The following is a 15,905-nucleotide window of genomic DNA, read 5'->3' on the forward strand; positions in this document are numbered from 1 at the left end:
CCATCATCAATAAGTTTGCAGATGACACCAAGTTAGGAGCAGGTGTCAATGTGTTGGAGGTTAGGAGGGCCCTGCAGAGTGACCATGACCTGGATGGGTGGGCAGAGGCCAATGAGATGAGATTTGATAAGGCTAATCTCCGTGTTCTACACACTGGCCACAACAACCCTATACAGCACTACAGGCAGGGGTAAGAGTAGCTGGAAAGCAGCCAGGCTGAAAGGGACCTGGGGGGACTGGTTGATAGTAGGCTGAACAGTAGTGTATCCAGGTGGCCAAGAAGGCCAATGGCATCCTGGCCTATATCAGGAACAGTGTGGCCAGCAGGAGCAGGGAAGTCATTCTGTCCTGTACTCAGCACTGGTTAGGCCACACTTTGAGTCCTGTGTCCAGTTCTGGGCTTCTCAATTTAAAAAGCACAGGGAGACAATTGAAGGTGTCCAGAGAAGGGCAACAAGGCTGGAGAGGAGTTTGGAGCACAGCCCTGTGAGGAGAGGCTAAGGCAGCTGGGGTTGTTTAGTCTGGAGAAGAGGAAGCTCAGGGGAGACCTTCTTGCTCTCTACAACTACCTGCATGGTGGTTATAGAAAGGAGGGGATTGGTCTCTTCTCACAGGCAACCTGTGACAGAACAAGAGGACACAGTCTCAAGCTGTGCCAGGGGATGTTCAGGCTGGATATTAGGAAGAAATTCTTCACAGAGAGTTGATTGCTCATTGGAATGTGCTGCCTGGGGAGGTGGTGGAGTCACCAGGGAGGTGTTCAGGAGGAGACTTGATAGGGTGCCTGGTTGCATGGTTTAGTTGATTAGATGGTGTTGGATGATAGGTTGGACTTGATGATCTTGAAGGTCTCTTCCATCCTGGTCTATTCTATTCTATTCTATTCTATTCTATTCTATTCTATTCTATTCTATTCTATCCATTCCACTCCACTCCACTCCATTCTATTCCAGGAAGATACCAACATGGATGGTTTCCAAAAGCATCCACATGCCTTTGGGAGTCAAAGGCCAGATGATCTTTCTTTATAAGAACCATTCCACTCCTGTTCATTTAAATGCAGCTATAAGAACTTAAATTTCTCTGCAGATGTTCCCCGAACTGTACTCTTTCAGAGAAAATGTCTTGTGGGGACATTCAGTCAGGGAAAAGAAGTGATTTACTTTGACTTAATAGATCAGTCACGATCAACAGGTGCACCTGAAGATGTACAGCATAGAAAGGCCTTTGCTGAATGCAATTTCCAGAGAAAATTGTCCAGAGAAGGGCCATGAGGATGATCAGAGGGCTGGAACACCTCTCCTATGAAGACAGACTAAGGGAGTTGAGGCTGTTCAGTCTGGAGCAAAGAAGGCTCCAAGGTGACCTAATTGTGGCCTGCCAGTATCTGAAGGGGGCCTACAAGAAGGCTGGGGAGGGACTTCTCAGGATATCAGGAGTGATAGGACTAGGGGGAATGGCCAATCTCTCTTTCTGGGAAGAGCTTCCTCCTCATCTCCAGTCTAAACCTCCCCGGGTGCAGCTTGAGAGTGTGTCCTCTTTTTCTGGTCCTGGCTGCCTGGGAGAAGAGACAAACCCCTTCCTGGCTACAACCTCAGGTAGCTGTAGAGAGCAATAAGGACTCCACAGAGCCTCCTCTTCTCCAGGCTAAGGAACCCCAGCTCCCTCAGGCTCTCCTCATCGGGCTTATGCTCGAGGCCAGACGATGTCCCTGCTTACAGTATAGGTGGTTGAACTGGATGACCTTTGGAGGTCCTTTCCAACCCAGACCATTCTATGTTTGTATGATTTTCTATAGGTCCACCTCCATAAGATGACTTTTTCCTGCTTGAGTAAAGGGAGGTCATGTTTCTCTCTGAGCACCCAGTTGTGTAGTTTTAGTGGCAATGAAGGCAAAGCCATTCTATGGCTCTATTGAGTTTTCCTTCGTCTGGGTTGCCACATAAGCTTTCCCTTAGAATAGATTTCAGCTAACTCATTTCTATGTAAATATGAGTCCCTTGGTGGTACTGATTTTTGAAGTGTTCTTAAAAAATATGTCAGATCTGTATCTTGCCTGTGATGTATTTTATCATTAAAATTGTCATCCAAATGGAGCAGTTGATGCTGGAGTACTTTATTGTCACCAGGCCCTATTTAAATATATGCATTTATCAAAGATGCCACTAGGCTCAGCTTTAGTATTTGTTGAATATAATTGAGTGTTGTACATTCTTTATCTTCCCAAAAGTCAGTTGTAGGTGTACATTTTAATCCCAGGCCAGTCAGTGAAGCCTAATACCAGTCTCACAGTCTGAAAATTATAGAATCACAGAATTAGAATAGAATAGAATAGAATAGAATAGAATAGAATAGAATAGAATAGAATAGAATAGAATAGAATAGAATAAACCAGGTTGGAAGAGACCTTCAAGATCATCACGTCCAACCTATCATTCAACAGGATTGGAAGGGACCTCAAGGATCAGATAGTTCCAACCCTCCTGTCATGGGAAGGGACGCCTCACACTGGAGCAGGTTGCTCAGAGCCACATCCAGCCTGGCCTTCAAAACTTCCAGGGATGAGGCTTCCACCACCTCCCTGGGAAACCTGTGCCAGTGTCTAATCACCCTCCTGGTGAAAACCCTCTTCCTAACATCCAATCTGAATCTACCCATTCCTTATTTGTTTCCATTCCCCCCAGTCCTATCATTACCTGACACCTTAGGAAGTCCCTCCCCAGCTTTCTTGTAGCCCTGATCCTCCTCTTCTCCAGGTGAAGCAGCCCCATCTCCCTCAGCCTCTCCTCACAGGGTTGTGCTCCAGACCCCTCCCCAGCTTTGTTGCCCTTCTCTGGACACTTTCCAGCATCTCAACATCTTTCCTAAGCTGAGGGGCCCAGAACTGGACACAGGATTCAAGGTGTGGCCTAACCAGTGTTGCGTACAGGGACAGAATGAGATGCTGGGTGACAGGTTGAACTTGATGATCTTTGAGGTCTTTTCCAACCATATTGATTCTATGATTCTATGATTCTATAAATGCACTGCAATGTATGTAATGAGCTAAAGATTTTTAGGCTGCCACTTCCATGTTCAGAGCTATATTTGGGATTTTATTTTTTCCCTCTTTGCTTTTCCCCTAGATTATGTCATCCAAAGGACATTTCTCATTATCTTTGTGATTTTTTATTCATAAGAAGGATCTCTGAGGTTAGCTCATCTGGGTGGAGAGGGGAATATAATCTAATATAAAGAGATAATAAACAGGCTGCACAAATCTGTTTCCCTGCATTATGAGTTGGGTGTTTTGTTGTTGGTTGGTTTTTTTTCCCCTTTTGTGATGTATAGAGTGATGTATTGCCCTCCTATTTTAAGCTCTGGAAATGCTTATTCTCTTGACTTACCTGCTGCAGAAAGTAATAGAGGAAAGTTTCACAAAAGTAACTATTTATATTGTCTGAGTCATCTGGAAGTCTTAATTAAAGGAAATCCATCAAGGCAACTTCAGTCTTCAAAATATGATTAAATACACTTTCCACTCTGGTGATTTGACTAGTCAGACCTTGTAAATTAAAGCCATTTCAAATATGAATTAGAGACAGATTTTACTGTACTTTGGGGAAATGGAATGGAATGGAATGGAATGGAATGGAATAGAATAGAATAGAATAGAATAGAATAGAATAGAATAGAATAGAATAGAATAGACCAGACCAGCTTGGAAAAGACCTTTGAGTTCATCAAGTCCAACCTATCACCCAACACCATCTAATCAACTCAACCATGGCACCAAGCACCCCATCCAGTCTCTTCCTAAACACCTCCAGTGATGGTGACTCCACCACCTCCCTGGGCAGCACATTCCAAAGGCCAATAACTCTTTCTGTGAAGAATTTCTTCCTAACATCCAGCCTAAACCTCCCCTGGTGCAGCTGGAGACTGTGTCTTATTGTTCTATACAGATGGGGATTGCAGTATCTTTTCCCAGCATTCAGGGCAATGGGATCTACAATATTTGTCTTCAGCCATAGTTTTCTGTCTGGTTTGCATCAGTGCACTGCCATCTACATTTTAATGCTTTTACCTTATGCTTACAAGTTCTTGTAAGGTCTCAAGGAGCAGGTCACAGGAAAGAAGATGGCATGGAGCCTGGAAGAGATTATAAACTTATTTCAGACTCTAATCAAGTCAATGAAAAGCACCTTGGTGACCACAGCAGGCTCTGAATCAGTCCCTGAAGTAATTATGATGTACTGCCTATGAAGCATAACATTTTAAACTTAATATTAAAGGGGGGGGGGGGGGGGGAAAGGTATGGAACATTGAGCACCAGGGTGTCTTATGGCTGCCAAAAACCCCAAGATGCACTGTGAAAAGTACCTTATCTTGATATCTTTGCTGGCTTGTGTTGAAACAATCTGTAACTGCCCCTATTAAGTCAATAAAGGAAGGAAACTGAACTCTGGCTACAAAGGATGGAATGAGAATGAGGCTTTAAAAACCAGACAATAAATGTCTGATCTAATTCTTATCAAAATCAAGATGAAGTGCATCTGTTACCTTATAATTTCCTTTGGTGAAGAGTAGAGTAGAGTAGAGTAGAGTAGAGTAGAGTAGAGTAGAGTAGAGTAGAGTAGAATAGTATAGAATAGAATAGAATAGAATAGAATAGAATAGAATAGAATAGAATAGAATAGAATAGAATAGAATAGAATTTAATTGAATTAATCAGGTTGGAAAAGACCTTCAAGATCATCGAGCCCAACCTGTCACCCAACACCATCTAATCAACTCAACCATGGCACCAAGTGCCTCATCCAGGCTCTTCCTAAACACTTCCAGTGATGGTGACTCCACCACCTCCCTGGGCAGCACATTCCAATGGCCAATCTCTCTTTCTGGGAAGAACTTCTTCCTAAAATGAGGTCTGCAGAGCTACAACAATAAGCTATTCCTCATGATGTTGAAGAGGAGGCTGTCAGTTCATGTCTGTGAAGATGGGTGCCACAGCCTTGTGGCAACAGCTGAGGCATAGTCTCTGAAATCTCTAGAGAGACTTGCAAGGATAGGAAAAATAATAGATTAAACAGAACATTTCTAATGCACGGGAAATAGTTCAATGAATTCCAAACTTTGAATCATAGAATCATAGAATTGTTAGGGTTGGAAGGGACCTCAAGGATCATCCAGTTTCAACTCCCCTGCCATGAGCAGGAACATCTTGCACTAGATTAGGTTGCCCAGAGCCACATCCAGCCTGGCCTTAAAAACTTCCAGAGATGAGGCTTCTGCTACCTCCTTGGGCAACCTGTTCCAGTGCCTCACCACCCACATGGTGAAGAACTTCTTTCTAATATCTAATCTAAATCTACCCATTTCTAATTTTGTTCCATTCCATCTAGTCCTATCACTCCCTGGGATCCTGAGAATTCCCTCCCCAGCTTTCTTGTAGCCCCCTTCAGATACTGGAAGACCACAAGAAGGTCTCCTCAGAGTCTTCTCTTCTCCGGACACAACAGTTCCAACTCCCTCAGTCTGTCCTCATAGCAGAGCAGCTCCAGCCCTCTGCTCATCCTCATGGCCCTTCTCTGGACACCTTCCAGCACCTCCAGATCCTTTCTGTAATAGAGGTTCCAGAACTGGACACAGTGCTCCAGGTGGGGTCTCACCAGAGTGGAGCAGAGAGGGAGAATCATCTCCCTTGCTCTGCTGGCTATGCTTCTCTTGATGCAGCTCAGGATGTGATTTGCTTTCTGGGCTGCAAGTGCGCACTGCTGGCTCATGTTGAGCTTGTGCTCCACCAGCCAATAACTCATCAGGTTTTGTGCTAATTGTGTGAGCTTGTCCCTCTCCTACTCCTTGTTTCAGTAGACTTCTAGTTTGTGGAATTGTGCTGAGAAATGACATCTGCCTAGATTGAGACACCACTTACAACAGTGTGCTGTCTGCCTGCATGTTTACACACCTAGCTGGAGTTAGTGTGTACAATTGGTGGAAAATCTTCCTTGTGCAATATATAAATCTTTCCTTTGTAGAAATAGTGATTGCTTCATCTGAGAGATGGACACATTGTGGTTGTCTTAAATTACAGACACTAAAATATGCATTTTCTGGCAACAAGGGGCACTTGCAGAATAAAAGCTGGCCCAAAGGAGGAGTGTGGAGTAGGCAGGGGAAAAAAGAAAGATGAGGTATGAGACTCCTTATTGCCTTTGCTTTTGCCACATCTGGGATACAGTCCCTCTGCTCCTCCCTTGCTCACCATTAAGTGCTGCAGGAATCAGTGAGGCACAGAAACCTGTCACAGATATTGGATACAGCAACGTGGCCAGAAAGTCAAAATTACAGCTGTAGCCTTCAGCAGAAGTGAGCAACAGTAATGATGCAGTCCCAGGCTTGCTTTTCTCTGACTCATTGAGATTAGTATTGTTAACTAGCAGCAGCAGCAGCACAATTTCCAAGCAGATGAAAGGGAAAAGCCTGCTGGTCTGGAAATATGCCCTAGTGCTTATGGCACAGCTTTGAAAATGCAGAGAGGAGAGTTTCAGCTCCCCTAGGTAGATGTCCTCATATTCCAAAAGGGCAGGGGATGCTAGGGACAATAAGAAGGCAAGAAATACTTGAAAGGATTTATATATTTCAGAGATACTAGCAGCTAGAGGACATGGCATTTGGCTATGGAGAGAGACTGAGAGAGTTGGGGCTGCTCAGTCTGCAGAGGTGAAGGCTCTGAGGAGACCTTCTTGTGGTCTTCCAGTATCTGAAGGGGGCTACAAGAAAGCTGGGGAGGGACTTTTTAGGATGTTGGGTAGCGATAGGACTGGGGGGAATGGAGCAAAACCAGAAGTGAGTGGATTCAGATTGGGTGTTAAGAAGCTGTTCCCCATGAGGGTGGTGAGAGACTGGCAAAGGTTGCCCAGGGAGGTGGTGGCAGCCTCATCACAGAATCAACCAGGTTGGAAAAGACCTTAGAGATCATTAAGTCCAACCTATTGCCTAATACTTAACACTTCATGACAACTAAACCATGGCTTCAAGAGCCACATCCAATCCATTTTTTAACACCCTGAGGGTTTTTAAGGCCAGGCTGGATGTGGCTATGAGCAACCTCCTCTAGTGTGAGGTGTCCCTGCCCATTGCAGAGGGTTTGGAAGTAGCTGATTCTTGAGGTCCTTTCCAACCCTGAAAATGCTATTATTTTTCCTGGTGCTCTCAAGGTTGGCAAGATTCTCTTGCTAGCAGAATCACATTTCAGAATCTCACCTCTCTGATTCAGAGTGCTGCCACGAGCTAGAGGCCATTCATCCACCCCAAAAGCAACACTTGCTGACAGATGATTTGTTGATATTTTGTGTATCTGTGTAAAGATGATGCAGGGAAATGTGTCACTTTTTTTTTTGGACCGTGTTTCTGTGTGTCAAGAGCTTCAGCAACATCTTGACATCTTGCTCTACAGACAGAGAAAGCTCCATTTTCTTTTGAAGAAACAAATCCACACTGCAGCTACTTGCAATTAGTTTTGCTGCCTTAACGCCTGCTAGAACGCATTGCTCGGCAGTGTATCTTGAAAGTTCCACATTTGTCTTTAAGCTGCTTAAAACCATCAGCTTTATTCCCTCTTCTTTTTCTTTTTCTGCCTTTTTGCTGTACTTTTCCAAACATCTTTGCAGCTCTCTCAGCTCTCTCAGTGCACACCAATGCAACATCAATTTGATGTTATTATCAAAGGCTTGGAAATGAAAGCTGCGGCAAGCTGCTCGCAGGAGATCTGATCTCTGACAAATAAGATTGTGTTGGTGCATCTGGAAAAAAACTGAGTCCAGACCTCTGTTTCCTTCCCCATAGGGACTTGGCAGGGATGCAATTAAAACACACACACACATGCACACAAAGGAAAATCAATCTGTGCTTTGCTGTCTGATTAAGAATGGTGTGTGCGCTGCCAGGGCATGAAGATGTGGTGTTGTAAATACAGAGAAGCCCTCATGAATGCCACTTTCCTCACTCGTCTCTGACAGAATCACAGAATCACCAAGGCTGGAAGAGACCTCAAAGATCATCAAGTCCAACCTGTCACCCAAGACATCATGGCACTAAGTGTTACGTCCAATCCCATCTTGAACACCTCCAGGGATGGTGACTCCACCACCTCCCTGGGCAGCACTTTCCAATGTTGAACGACTCTCTCAATGAAGAAGTTTATCCTCACCCTGAGCCTAAACTTCCTCTGGCACAGCTTGAGACTGTGTCCTCTTGTTCTGGTGCTGCTAGCCTGGGAGAAGAGACCAACCCCCACCTGGCTACAACCTCCCTTCAGGGAGTTGAAGAGAGCAATAAGGTCTCCCCTGAGCCTCCTCTTCTCCAGGCTAAACAATCCCAGCTCGCTCAGCCTCTCCTCACAGGTAGAGAGGGAAGAAAGGCTCCTCACAGAGGGAGAGGAAAGAAAGGCTGAGAGAAAGAGCAGTGGATTTTTGTTATTTTATATTTTATTTATTTTTTTTTAGCTGACTTCTGATCATTCCAAGCATGTTGTGAATTGTTTCAAAAGTACATCATAATATATATATATTTAAATACACCCACCAGGGATCACTTATTTTCCTATTTCCAGAAGGGCTGAATATCCATCACTAGGAAGAAAGCTTTAGGAGCTGTAGACTCTGTGGCAATCAAACCTTGTGAGCAACTTACTTTCCTTTTTCTTTCTTTCTTTCTCTTCCTCTTCCAAAGGTGAGTTTTGGAACACAGGATTGAAAAATGTTGATGTGAAATTGATTTTGAGGTTCATGCATTAAGCCAGTTATGAAATCATGAAACATAAGGAAGTACATTTGGTGCCAGTGCAATATGTATTCTCATAGCTACATTACATAACTTCTACCTTTTCAGTGAATAGAATAGAAAATAGAGTAGAGTAGAGTAGAGTAGAGTAGAGTAGAGTAGAATAGAATAGAATAGAATAGAATAGAATAGAATAGAATAGAATAGAATAGAATAGAACAGAACTGAATGGAACTGAATGGAATGGAATGGAATGGAATGGAATGGAATGGAATGGAATGGAATGGAATGGAATGGAATGGAATGGAATGGAATGGAATGGAATGGAATGGAGTTGAATTGAATTGAATTGCATTGAATTGAATTCAATTGAATTGAATTAACCAGCTTGGAAAAGACCGGTGAGATCATCAAGTCCAACCTATCACCCAACACCATCTAATCAACTCAACCATGGCACCAATGCCTCATCCAGTCTCTTCCTAAACACCTCCAGTGATGGTGACTCCACCACCTAATGAGGTCTGCAGAGCTACAACAATAAGGTATTACTCCTGATGTTAGAGAGGAGGCTCTCAGTTAATGTCTGTGAAGATGGGTGCCACAGTCCTGTGGCAACAGCTGAGGCATAGTCTCAGAAATCTCTAGACAAACTTGAAAGGATAGGGAAAAAATAGATTAAATAGAAGCATTTTCTGCTGCACAGGAAATAGTTCAATGAATTCCAAACTTTGAATCATAGAATTACAGAATTTTAAGGGTTGGAAGGGACCTCAAGGATTCTCTAGTTTCAAACCCCCTGCCAGGGCCAAGGACACCTCACACTAGATCAGGTTGCCCAGAGCCACATCCAGCCTGACCTTATAAACTTCCAGAGATGAGGCTTCCACCACTTCCTTAGGCAACCTGTTCCAGTGCCTCACCACCCACATGGTGAAGAACTTCTTCCTGATATCTAATCTAAATCTCCCCTCCTCTAGCTTGGATCCATTCCCCCTAGTCCTATCACTAACCAACACCCTACAAAGTCCCATGCCAGGTCACTGGTGCTGCTTGCCTTGTCGAGACAAATGTGCAACTTTCTCTTGGACAATGACATTTAATTGCATGGGAGAGAATTCTGCACTCCTCTACAGCGGAAAATCAAAGCCACCAACAAGCTATACACAGCTGAATTTCCTAGTGGATACATAATGGTTTCAAAATGCCCATTTTTCAGTTTCTCAGAAGCAGAAGAGGTCACAAGACTGCTTTGAAATGTGGCAGCTAACAACCCATAACTCAGTGCTGGGGCTGTTTCTAGTTCAGTTCCCTGAGCATCTCTGGGTTCAGAGGCAATTTAAAGGAATGTAACATTCTTAGCATACCTACTCCTTTTCAAGTGGATAATCATTTTGTTAAGCTTGGTGTTGTAAGAGTCCGAAATAAAACACAAAGTTATTGTCCATCTTGTTTCTTTTCAATCCTATTTTCTTTAACTGCCTCTCTGTTATTTTATCTTTTTCTTTAAAAGTGAGATTTGTACAGTGCTGCTTAAGTGTTATTATGTTGGCACAGATTCATCAGAGTGAAACAATTGTAAAGGACTGAAGTCATCCCTGAGTATTAAAGGCTGCCAAATCATTAGGGTTGTAGGTCCTCCAACCCTTGAGCACGCTCATGAGATTCCCTTCTTCCTTCTCACCCTTCCCAGCTGGCAGAAGAGGGCTCATATGGTGTTTAGCCTCTACACACATTGCAGACAGACACATTCACTTTTCTTTCTTTTTTTAATGCTTATAATGTCCTTTTAACTAAGAATTTCTGAACATGAGCCAGCAGTGTGCCCAGGTGGCCAAGAAGGCCACTGGCATCCCAGCCTGGAACAGAAATAGTGTGGCCAGCAGGAGCAGGTAAGTCATTCTGCCCTGTACTCAGCACTGGTTAGGCCACACCTTGAGTCCCATGTCCAGTTCTGGGCTCCTCAGTTTAGGAAAGATGTTGAGTTGCTGGAAGGTGTCCAGAGAAGGGCAACAAGGCTGGGGAGGGGTCTGGAGCACAGCCCTGTGAGGAAAGGCTGAGGGAGCTGGGATTAATTAGCCTGGAGAAGGGAAGGCTCAGGGGAGACCTTATTGCTCTCTTCAACTCCCTGAAGGGAGGTTGTAGCCACGTGGAGGTTGGTCTCTTCTCCCAGGCAACCAGCAGCAGAACAAGAGGACACAATCTCAAGTTTCACCAGGGGAGGTTTAGGCTGGATGTAGGAAGGAGTTCTTCCCAGAAAGAGTAATTGGCCTTTGGAATGTGCTGCTCAGGGAAGTGGTGGAGTCCCCATCCCTGGAGGTGTTCAAAAAGGGACTGGATGTGGTACTTGGAGCCATGGTTTCGTTGATGAGATGGTATTGGGTGATAGGTTGAACTCCATGATCTCGAAGGTCTTTTCCAACCTGGTTAATTCTATTCTATTCTATTCTATTCTATTCTATTCTATTCTATTCTATTCTATTCTATTCTATTCTATTCTATTCTATTCTATTCTATTCTATTCTATTCTATTCTATTCTATTCTACTCCATTCCATTCCATTCCATTCCACTCCATTCCATTCCAGACTGTGCCTGAAAGTCAGAGACCTACCAAGAGCACCTTCCTCACTGACTTCCAAGACTGTGTTTTACTACATCTGGTTAGCAGATGTGTTCAGCTGTATATTGAGTTGGAAAAGATAATCCTGTGTGCTGTTGCAGGAAGGCTGCATATCAGCTCAGAAATGGTGGAAAGTGCTGTGGTAATGCTGCTCCTGCTTTTGTTGCTCATCCACTTCTGACTGCAGCAAGAAGCAGAAACACAACTTGGAAGGTATTTGAGTTCACAGATTTGTGAGCTACGGACTGTTCTGAAGTGGTATGAAGTGGGCAAAACATCAGATATCAGCAGGAGCTGACATCAAGGAGCAAAGTGATTATGTTCAATGTTTGGCAGGAGTCAGTGTGAAGCAGTGGTTCGTGGTGCCTTTCTATCTGCCTTGAAAGACTGGTGCAGTTTAATGGCCAGATATCTCAGGGGAGAAATGCACAGTAAGGAGATAAAAATAATGATAACAATAAAAAGGAATTGAAGTTATGTCTCTGATAAATTCCGCACAGAAAACAAGTAGATGTAGGACTTATGAATGCTTACAATTGAACATTACTGTGAACAAAAGGCTGGCGGGGGGAGGGGGAAGTATAAAAAGGAGATGATTGCATTAGAGACATTAAAGGAGCTGGCAATGAATTGAAATGCATGGATGGTTTTCTCCCAGAAGTTTGAGTCTATGGGACAAAGATTGCTTGGAGAAAATCACAAAGAACTTGCAGCTGGTATGAATGGCCTAGGGCAAACTGAAGCTGGCATGAAGGAATAAACTGAGGTGGCATAACAGAACAACATGGCCTTGCTTGAACGTGCTGGGGGTTGGAATGCAAGTATGAGCCTGCAGAAGAGGAGGATCAGGAGAGAACTTATTGCTCTCTATAACTACCTAAGGGTGGTTGTAGCCAGGTGGAGGTGGGTCTCTTCTCCCAGGCAACCAGCACCAGAAGAGGACACAGTCTCAAGCTGTGGCAGGGAAAGTTGAGGCTGGATGTTAGGAAGAAATTCTTCCCAGAAAGAGTTATTTGCCATTGGAATGTGCTGCCCAGGTATGTGGTGGAGTCACCATCACCGGAGGTGTCTAAAAAGAGCCTGGATGAGGCACTTGGTGCCATGGTTTAGTTGATTAGGTGGTGTTGGGTGATAGGTTGGACTTGATGATCTTGAAGGTTATTTCCAACCTGGTTAATTCTGTATTCTGTACAAACTTCTCATAATTCCTTTCAGTTCATTTGCTTGAGCTGTCTTAGAATCATAGAATGGTCTGGGTTGGAAAGGTTCAAAGGTCATCCAGACCAACCTCCAGTGCAATAAGAAGGGCCATCCTCAACCAGATCAAGATGCCCAGAGCCCTGCCCATCCTGTTCTTGAATATTGCCAGGGATGGACCCTCAAGTACTTTCCTGGGCAAGCTGTTCCAGTGTTCCACCAACTTCATGATAAAAAGCTTGTTCCTAACATCCAATCTAAATCTACTCTTCTCTAGTTTGAAGCCATTCACCCTCCTCTTATCACTGCAGGCCTTTGTAAACAGTCTCTCTCCATCCTTCTTGTAGGCTTCCTGCAGGTACTAGAAGGCTGCTATTAGGTCTCTCTGGAGCCTTCTCTTCTCCAGGCTGAATACCCCCAGCTTCCTCAGCCTATACTTGAAGCAGAGATGCTCCAAAGCTCTGATCATTTTCATGGCCTTCCTCTGGACCATCTCCATCAGGTCCATGTCCTTCCTGTATTGAGGGCTCCAGACCTGTATAGAGTACTCCAGGTGAGGTCTCACCAGAGCAAAGTGGTAGAATCACCTCTCTGACTCTTCTGGCTATGCTTTTTTTGATGCAGCCCAGGATGTGATTGGCTATGTGGGCTGCAAGCTCACACTGTCTGCTCATGTCCAGTTTCTCATCCATCAACATCCCAACTCTTTTTCCACAGGACTGCTTTTAATCACCTCGTCCCCTTCTCAAGTGCATAGATGTTTAAAGATGAAGGGAAGACTATGGTCACCCATTTTGGGCTGTCTAGAGTAGCCTAGTGAATTCCTCTTTTAAGCAGGAGGTGAGAACAAATCATAGTATCATAGTATCACTCAGGCTTGGAAGGGACCACAAGGATCATCTAGTTCCAACCCCCCTGCCATGGGCAGGGACACCCCACACTACATCAGGCTGGCCAGAGCCTCATCCAGACTGGGCTTAAACACCTCCAGGGACAGCACCCTAACCACCTCCCTGGACAGCACCCTAACCACCTCCCTGGACAACCCATTCCAGGGCTTCACCACTCTCATGGTGAAGAACTTCCTCCTCACCTCCAGCCTGAATCTCCCCACCTCCAGCTTCATTCCATTCCCCCATGTCCTATCATTCCCTGATGTCCTGAGAAGTCCCTCCCCAGCCTTCTTGTGGGCCCCCTTCAGATACTGGAAGGCCACAACAAGGTCGCCTCAGAGCCTTCTCTTCTCCAGACTGAACAGCCCCAACTCCTTCAGTCTGTCCTCATAGGAGAGGTGCTCCAGCCCTCTGATCATCTCCGTGGCCCTGTCTTTGGGTTTTTTTGTAAGAAAAAATGTGTAAGACTACCTCCTGCTTTATTGTATAATATTAATGTTCATCCTCTTGGAGGAAATTTCCTTAATGATACAGTTCTGTGTTTGAGCTGAGCCTCTCTGCTGACACAAAGCACAATGTATAGAGGTTTGGTGTAAGAAGCCCATTTCCTAACACCAAACAATAGCTTACATCAAAGAGCTAAGCGTTCTCCCCAATAAAAATGCTAAATACTCTGTATATTCAGCTGGGCTTATTTCTTTGGTTGCAGACAGAGAATAAAGAGTAATCACTGAAGGTTAAAAGGCAAACTGGGAAGAAAGGAGATTATCTTGCCTTTAGAAGTCCCTGAATTTTCAAACTGTTTTAAAGTTACAGAATCTAATTAGTATCATTCACACTGCACATAATCCTTTGTAGCTTCTTCAAAAGGCATCTCACTTGTTGGATTTCCATGCCTTTGACAAACTTCTGCCTGTTCTGGTGAAGAGAAAAACTCTTGTTGATATGAAGAACAAAAAAACCAAAACAAATAAAAAGGAATGTAAGAAGCAGGGAAGACTATCAGGAATCAGCTTGAAACCTGGTGATGGTGATGATAAAATCAAGAATAAAGTTGAAATAATAAAGTTAAATAGGAAGGCATTTGGAGAAGCAATCAAAAGCAAATGGATGTTAGCTGTTTGTGGTTCTGTGTACAGTGAGCCTCCCAGAATGAGAGCTGTGATATGACCATTTACAAAGCTCTACATTACATCTCTTATATTCCTGACCTCTCCCCAAAGCCTTTTATTTCTGTTCTGAATGCTTTACAGGCACTCTTTTCAAGCTCAGTCTAATATGCCAACATATACAGTTCTGGTGGCTTCTGAAATTAATGTCTGCAGTGCAGTTTCAGAACAGATCCTCCTATCCTGCCAATGCAAAAGCATTTCACTGGAGAGTGGTCTGCTTTCATTTAGTTCAGAGGTTGATGCTGATAGCATCATGTTTAAAAGCATAATGCTAAGGATAAAGTATGATGTCCATGGTTGTGCACAAAGGAATGCTTTGTAAGGTGTCTCTGATGCTGGAAAAAAAAGCAGGACTTCAAGAATAAGAATTTTACACATGGAATGAAACAGTTTATTATGCCCCAAAATTGTTTCCTAAAGACTTCTTCACTCAAGCATCTCTCTGCCTGTTGAAAATGGCATCGTAAGAGAGTTCAGAATTGCTCAAGGCTCCCCAGCCTGCACACAGAGATCCAACTCTTCATAAAGAAATCTGTTAGATGATCTGCAGCATATTCAGCAGATAAATGTGAAGTGTTCGTTCTCATCATTGATCTTCCACACTGGCAGATGATGTGTGACTTTTGGTATCTTCTGTAAGTTAGTCAAGAAAATGAATTAATATCTTTGGCAGCCACCACTGTTGTTAAACTTTAGCATTTGTAGGGCTCACGTTCTGGTTTCAGGCTTGCTTGAAGCAAACTTGGAAGCACAACAAGGCCAGATTCAGTATGGAGGTACCAGAAAAGCCTGAACTCAGATGAAAATCTGAAGAGAAGGTTAGTCAGAACCATACTCAGCATAGCTCTGAGGATCCATTTGAAGAGGTAAACCTTTCTCCAGTACTGTTCACACACAAGGAGGCTTCTGGGAAAATAGGAATTGCAGAAGGCACATTCAGAGACACAAATGAGAACTGGAATGACAAAGGCTAAAAGGTGATACTTTGACCCAATCACTAGAAACATAGGTAATAAAGAAGAAGACCCCAAATCAAAATAGGTAAGCTAAGAGTGAGTTAAATCTGGCCTAAGATGTCCCAGCAGCAAGAAATCATTAAAGGAGTTTGTGCATAAAGGAATGCTTTGCATGGTGTCTCTGATGCTGGAAAGAAGCATGACTGCAACAATACCAATTCTACACGTGCAATGAAAGAGTTTATTATGCCCCAAAATTGTTTCCTAAAGACTTCTTAACTCAAGCATCTCTCTGCCTGTTG

The sequence above is a fragment of the Melanerpes formicivorus genome, unplaced genomic scaffold (genome assembly GCF_026170545.1).
Source record: "Melanerpes formicivorus ecotype bairdi unplaced genomic scaffold, bMelFor1.0.p_v2 SCAF_55, whole genome shotgun sequence".
In the NCBI taxonomy this organism is placed as follows: Eukaryota; Metazoa; Chordata; class Aves; order Piciformes; family Picidae; genus Melanerpes; species Melanerpes formicivorus.